Genomic DNA, 7,340 nt, shown 5'->3' with positions numbered 1-7,340 from the left:
TTGACATTCATAATTTGATGTATTTATGTTAAAAATTTTATCTTTAATGGCTTGTCTAAACATAGTTATTTTTATACTTTTACTGATAAACAAAATCCAAAAGTAATTATTTGTTATCTTGATGGTTGCAAGTTTTACTTTAAATTATATTGATTAACAAATCTAATATAATGTGTGTATATACTTGCCTAATTCTCTACAGGCAATAATTTAAATGGTTTAAGAAACATTCAAAAAATATTTTATATGTTAGTCTTATTTTTTACCATAATTTAAATTCACCATAATTATGATGACCATAATTTATTCAAGTAAAAATGCCAATGTTCTACTTTGATTTCATTCTAAGTTAATTTAACCTAATTTATATTGCATCTAGCATTTATAATTTTTTTTTATTATACAAAATGAGTTGCTAGAGAAAGAAAAGAATAACAACACATACCTTCTGTCACCAGAAAGTCCTACATTCTTTAGTGGAGAGGTCAGGTTATTCTCACGAGGAAACAAAAAATATCTGTGATCTTCACCACTGCCCTGTGAAGGCTCACAGTGAAGCAGGAGTGGAAACAGTAGATTTCATAAATGTGTCACTTAAGATTTGAATAGAAAACTCTCATACTTTAACTAATGTAAAATCAGTTTCTCTTATCACATTCACACATTTTCAGAATAGAGGAGACTTTGTTTCCTAAAGTGTCATTTATTTTGTCCATTTACAAATGCCTCATAAATTTCATGATGAAAAGGAACAAAAACTTTATTAAATAATGAAATGTTTTCCATCCCGATCACAAACACTGAAATCTTAAACCTTGTTAATAGTATCTTTAATGTGTAAGTTCCACAGTTAGACAAACTTGAAATTACATACTTTTTTCCTTATACATTTAATATTATTACTATTATGAGTTTTTAAAAAAATTTTAATCCTCCTATCCATAGGAATTTAATTTATCACTAATTATTATGAGGGATGACTACATTATTAACTTTAAGTGAAATCTATTTCTGAACTTAAATTTGCAAATTTATCTTCTTGATTTCTCTAATTTGTAAAATTCCATTATTCAATTTTATTATTTGTTAATAAGCTGATCATATTTCTCTGACAAAAATAAATGTCTCTTGGAAGGATAAAATGTGGAACACTATTGAACTATATGACCATGTCAGATATTGAAATAATAAATAACCACCCATTTTATTGTTCACTGATCTATTGTCCAATAATAAGTAATCATCTATGTTTTCTTAGAAATATTTATGTAAATAGCTAAATTTAAGTCAAACTCTGTAGAAGGAGATAAGTAATTTTTAAAATGTCACCTAACTAAAAGTAGGAAGATCAGACCTCATCTCTACAATAAATCAAAAAATCAGTCGGGCATGGTAGCTCATGCCTGTAATTCCAGCTACTTGGAAGGCTGAGGCGGAGGGATCGCCAGAGCCCAGCAGGTTGAAGCTGTGGTGGCCGGGAGCGGCCACTGCACTCCAGTCTGGGAGACAGAGTGAGACTCCAACTCAAAAAAAAAAAAAAGCTAAGATAGAAACACATGCATTAGACTATGCCTACACAGGACCAGGATAAACAATGAACTGTCTTCCACCTCCACATCTTATCCCACTGGAATGTCTTCAGGGACAATAACATGCGTGGAACTGTCATCCTCATGGTTCTGAGCATGTCCTGAAGGATCTGCCTAAGCTATTGTTTCACAGTTAGCAGTTTTTATAGGTAGGAAGAGCACAATAGATAACACCAATAAAAAGTATAATATAGAAAATACATATACCAGTAACATAGTTTTATACTATCAAGTACTATGTAAAGCATGTAATGGTATGACTATAGATGAAGGATCCCCAAAAAAGCCAGAGGATTTTTTTAGGGTGGACCCTTTGTAGTACAGACTTTCCCTGTTAAGTAAGTATCTATAAACCCATTGGCATTAGTGTACTAGGTAGCACTGTTTTGAGAGGCTATGTTCAGCTTCAGTGGTTTTATTTTGAGATTCTTTCTATGCATTTGTCCATTTCAACACTGGCAATTTGCATGAACAGCATGAGGCAGTGAAATTTTTACTAAATTCACTCAAGTCGTGCAAGAAGTAAAAGTTGAATTGGCCAATATAAGAAAGACTAATTCTGAAATGCCAGAAATGAAGAATTCACTCCTAGAATGTCAAAGTACAGTAATGGATCTCGGGAGCGGAATCAATCAGGGCGAGAAAAGACTCTCAGAGCTTAAAGACCAAAATGTTGAACTACAAATTCTGCCATAAACAAGAAGAAAAGGCTGAAAAAAAATGAGCAAGTCTCTGAGAAGTGTGAGACTATGTAAAAAAAAAAAATCTACAGTTCATTGGTGTTTTCAAAACAGAAGGGAATATTGAGGCCACTGCAGAAAAAGTTTCCTTGAGGTTATTCAAGGAATTTCTCATATCTCAAGAAAAGTAATTATCCAAGTACAAGAGATTCAAGAAAACTCTTTCAAAGTGTTACATGGGAAGACTAATCCCAAGACACATTGCAATCTACCACCACAAAATGAGCAGGAAAGAAAAAAATCGTAAAGGCAGTTAGAGAGAAGGATTAGACTACTCCCTGGGGAAGACCTGTTATAATTGCAACAGACTTCTCAGGAGAAAACCTACATGCCAGAAGAGACTAGAGTGCCAGACTTAACATTCTCAAGTAAGGTTTTGAGCACAGAAACAAAAGAATCATTACATCCATCAGAAAAGCAAAAAGAAACACAGAACTAACAGAGCATACAGATCATTTGTGTGTGTGTACGCATGTGTGTGTGCGTGCATGTGTGTGTTAACCCCTAAAGAGCCTTATGACAGGGATAACTCTCACATATATGACACACAATGATCTTGAATGTGAATGAACTTAATGTATAACTAAAAAGGCATTGAGAAGAAAACTGGATAAAGAAACATGATCCAATATTCTGCTGCCTCCAGGAAACTCATAAACCCATCTTACTGCAAAGAACACCCACAGACTCGAAGTAAAAGACTGGAAAATAGTCTTCCAGGCAATTGGGGAAAAAAGAGCAGTGCTAGTTACTCTGAACTCTCTCCATATCAATACAAATCTTAAGAGATACGAAGGGCACTGCATAACTATAAAAGACTCATTCCACCAACAAGACTTCCCTATCTTAAACACATACCCCACCATAGGAGCACATGGTTTTATAAAACAATTGCTAAATCAACTAAGAGAAGACATAGACACTCACAGAATCATAGTCAGAGAGTTCATACCCAGCTAATAGTCCTAGACCAATCATTTAAACAAACAAGCAAACAAACAAACAAACAAAATCTGGAACCTTAATTCAACATTTCACCAAATGAACTTAATAGATATCTACAGAACATTCCACCCAGCACCTATAAAGAATATATTCAACTCATCAGCACTTGGATCATACTCCAAGATTGATCACATCTCAGGCATAAATCAAGTCTGAACAAATTTCAAAAGATTGAAATAATATCAAACATCTTCTCAGAGCACAAGGGAATAGAAATAAATATTGCCATTGACAAGATCCTGCCAAAACACATAAACACATGAACATTAAACAATATGCTGCTGAATGACTTTAGAGACATGTAGAAATCAAGACAGAAATAAAAAGATCCCTGGAAACAAACAAAAACAGAGATACATCTTATCAAAATCTCTGAGATACCATGAATTCAGTAATGACAGGGAAATTCATAGCATTGCACACCCATATCAAGAAAATAGGCAGATCAAAAGTAAACAGCCTTAACATCATGCCTAAGGAAGTTGGAAAAGTAAGAAGATTTACATGCTCATTTCAGTAGAATAAAATCCATGTTATTAAGATAAAGTCGCAATTGAAGAATATAGAAGACAAAAATATAATAGAAGGAATCAACAAGATAAAAAGCTAATTTTTTAAAATGATGAATAAGATTTACAAACCCCTGACAAGATTGACTAAAAAAAGAGAGGGAGAAAATGCAAATAAACAGGAATTAAAAAGTTGAGGTCACAACTGACCGTGAATAAATTTAAAACATTATCAGAGATTACTATGAGCATCTATATAAAAATAAACTAGAAAATCCAGAGGAAATAGAGAATTTCCTGGCAGTAAACATCTCTCAATGTTGAAACAAGAAGAAATTGAAACCTTAAACAGTCTAATAACAATCCAGGAAATTTACTCACTCATAAGAAACCTTCCCATCAAAAAAAGCCCGAATCAGATGACTTCTAACTTGAACTCTACAAGACATACAAGGAAAACCATATGCCAGTTATATTGAAAATATTCCTGGAAATCAAGAGGGAAAAAATTCTCCCTAGCTTATTCTATGAGCCTAATATTATCCTGATCTAAAACAGGCAAAAGTCCAACAAGGAAAGAAAATTGCAGACCAATTTTCCTGATGAACATACACTCAAAAATTATCAACAAGATTCTAGAAAATTGGATATTATGACACATTTCAGGGATCATCTACCATGACTAAGTGAGCTACACTTCTGGCATGCAGGGCTGGTTCAACATTTGCAAGACCATAAACACAATTCAGCACATTAACAATTATAAAACCAGGAACCACATGATTATCTCAATAGATGCAGGAAAAAGATTGACAATACCCAATATCCCTTCTTGATAATAACCCCCAAATACCTAGGCATAGATGAAACATTTCTCAAAACAATAACAACCAATTATTACAAACCTGCAGCCAGCATTTTGCTTAATGGGCATCATCTGGAAGCATTCTACTTAAGAACTGAAACAAGACAAGGAGCCAAAATATCTAATGCTTCCTATTCAACATAATAGAAAAAGTCCAAGCCAGAGCAATCAGGCAAGAGAAGGAAAGCAGGGATATCTAAATAGGAAACCAAGCTGTTATCCCTTTTACAGTTGATATAATTCTATACCTGGAAAATCCTACAGTGTCTGTCAAAAGCATCCTTGTATTGATACATGAATTGGTAAACTCTTGAGCTACAAAATCAATGTGAAAAAGACAGTTGCATTTCTATACACTAACAGCAAGCAGGCTGAGAAACAGTAAAAACACAATCACATTCACAATAGTCACAAACACACACACACACACACACACACACACACACACACACACACAAAATACCACAGCATCTACCTAACCATAGAAAGACTTTTTTGAAAACTACAAAATGCTGCTAAAAGAAATAAAGGATAATACAAATAAATGAAAAGCTATCTATCCCATGATCTTCAATTGGAAGAATCAGTATTGTGAAGATGTCCATCCTATCCAAGGCAATCTACAGATTCAGGACAACCACTATCAAATTGCCAACATTATTTTTCTCAGACCAAGGAACGACAATATAGAAATTGATATGGAAGCAAGAAAGAGCATGAATAGACAAAGCAATGCTCTGTACAAGGAACAAAACTGAAGGTATCCACTTCTAGATCTTAAACTTTATTACAAAGCTACAGTAATTAAAATAGTGTAGTGTTGGTACAGATGTTGGCGCTTAGATCAATAGAACAGGAGAAAGGGATTCTGGAAATAAAACACAGTCTCAAAAAAACTCATGTTCAAAAAAGCCATAAAAGACAATCATTGGGGAAAAGAAATAGAATTTTGTGTATGTTGCTGTGAAAACTGGTTGACTATATGCAGAAGAATGAAACTGGACCACTACCAATTTCATTAAAAAATCAACTCAAAATGGATCAAGGATATAAAGGTAAAACCTCACACTTGAGACTCTTAGAAGAAAACAGAAAATATCCTTCTGAACATCAGCTTAGACAATAAATTCATGATCAAATCTTCAAAAGCAAATGGAACAAAAGCGAAGATAGGCATGTGGGACTTTAACAAATTTAAAAGTTCTTGCACATCAAGAAACCATCAAGAGAGTAAAAAGACTAAACACACAATAGGAAAAAAGAATATTTGCTAATTATGCATCTTACCAAGGACTAACATCCATGGTCTACAAGTATCTCGACAAACTAAAAGTATAAAACAAACAACCTCACTTAAAAATGGGGGTCAAGGACATAAAAAGACATTTCTAAAAGGAGGACATAAAAGTAAAGAAACACATAAAAAAAACGCTCAGTCTCACTGTCAGAGAAATGTTAATCAAAACTACAATAATATACAATGTAACTTCAGTAAGGATGACTATTATTAATACATAAAATAACAATATGTGTTGGCACGACTGTGGAGAAAAGGGGATGCTTCTGTACTGTTGTTGGTATGTATACTAGTCCAACCTTTATGAAAAGCAGTGTGGCGATTTCTTCAAAGAACAAATAATTGGGCTTTCAAAATTCAACAATCCTTCTAAAAATATACCCAGAGGAACATAAATCTCTCTTATCATAAATCTCTCTATCAAAAACACACCTGCACATACATGTTTATTGCTGCACTATTCACAATAGCAAAAGCATGTAACCAACCCAGATGCCTGTGGAAGGTTACTCAATAAAGAAAATGTGGTACATATACATGAATATTATGCAACCAGATAGACTAAAATCATGGCCTTTGCAGTTATTTGGATGCAGTTGGAGAACATGATACTAAGTGAACTTTCATAGAAACAACTAAATGACACATATTGTCACTCACAAGCAGACCCTGAACACTATTCACATGAGCACAGGGTCGAATTTGCAGAAAAGAGGCACCACTAAAATTAGGGAGGGAGGAAAAAGGGAGGGTGGCAGATGGCAATACACTGGGTTTCTGAACCACTACCAAGAAGAGAGCGGGCCAGCTAGAAGCTCAAACTTCACCTGCATGTTGCCTACTTATGTGGCAAATCCTCTTTCGTGCTCAACAATTCTAATATTAAAAAATATATATTAAATACATTTAATTACTACTACAGTCGATCTAAATTGAGCACAATGTGAATATCTTCTAAGAAGAGTTGGTTATGAGACTGAGTTTTTGCTCCAAAACCTCTGTCCTATTCGACTGGTCTATGTGCCTTTCTTATACCAATCCCAGACTGTTTTGATTACTGAACCTCCTGATAAAGTTTAAAAGTCTGGAAGTGTGATATCTTCCACTTGTTGATTTTGCTAACGATTATTTTGACTATCCGTGATCTTTTTTGTTTTTATATGAATTTCTGTATTGTCGTTTTTAGGTCTGAGAAAAACGATATTAGTAACTTGGTGAGTATTGCATTAAGTTTGTAGATTGGCTTAGGTAGGATGGAAATCTTGACAATAATGATACTTCCAATCCATGAGCATGGAATATTTTTCCATCTGTGTGTGTCATCCTTGATTTATT

Source organism: Carlito syrichta, unplaced genomic scaffold, assembly GCF_000164805.1.
Source record: "Carlito syrichta isolate Samal-C Ts95f unplaced genomic scaffold, Tarsius_syrichta-2.0.1 Scaffold314329, whole genome shotgun sequence".
Classification (NCBI taxonomy): domain Eukaryota; kingdom Metazoa; phylum Chordata; class Mammalia; order Primates; family Tarsiidae; genus Carlito; species Carlito syrichta.
The sequence above is the reverse complement of the archived record's forward strand: the minus strand, read 5'-3'. Positions refer to the sequence as shown.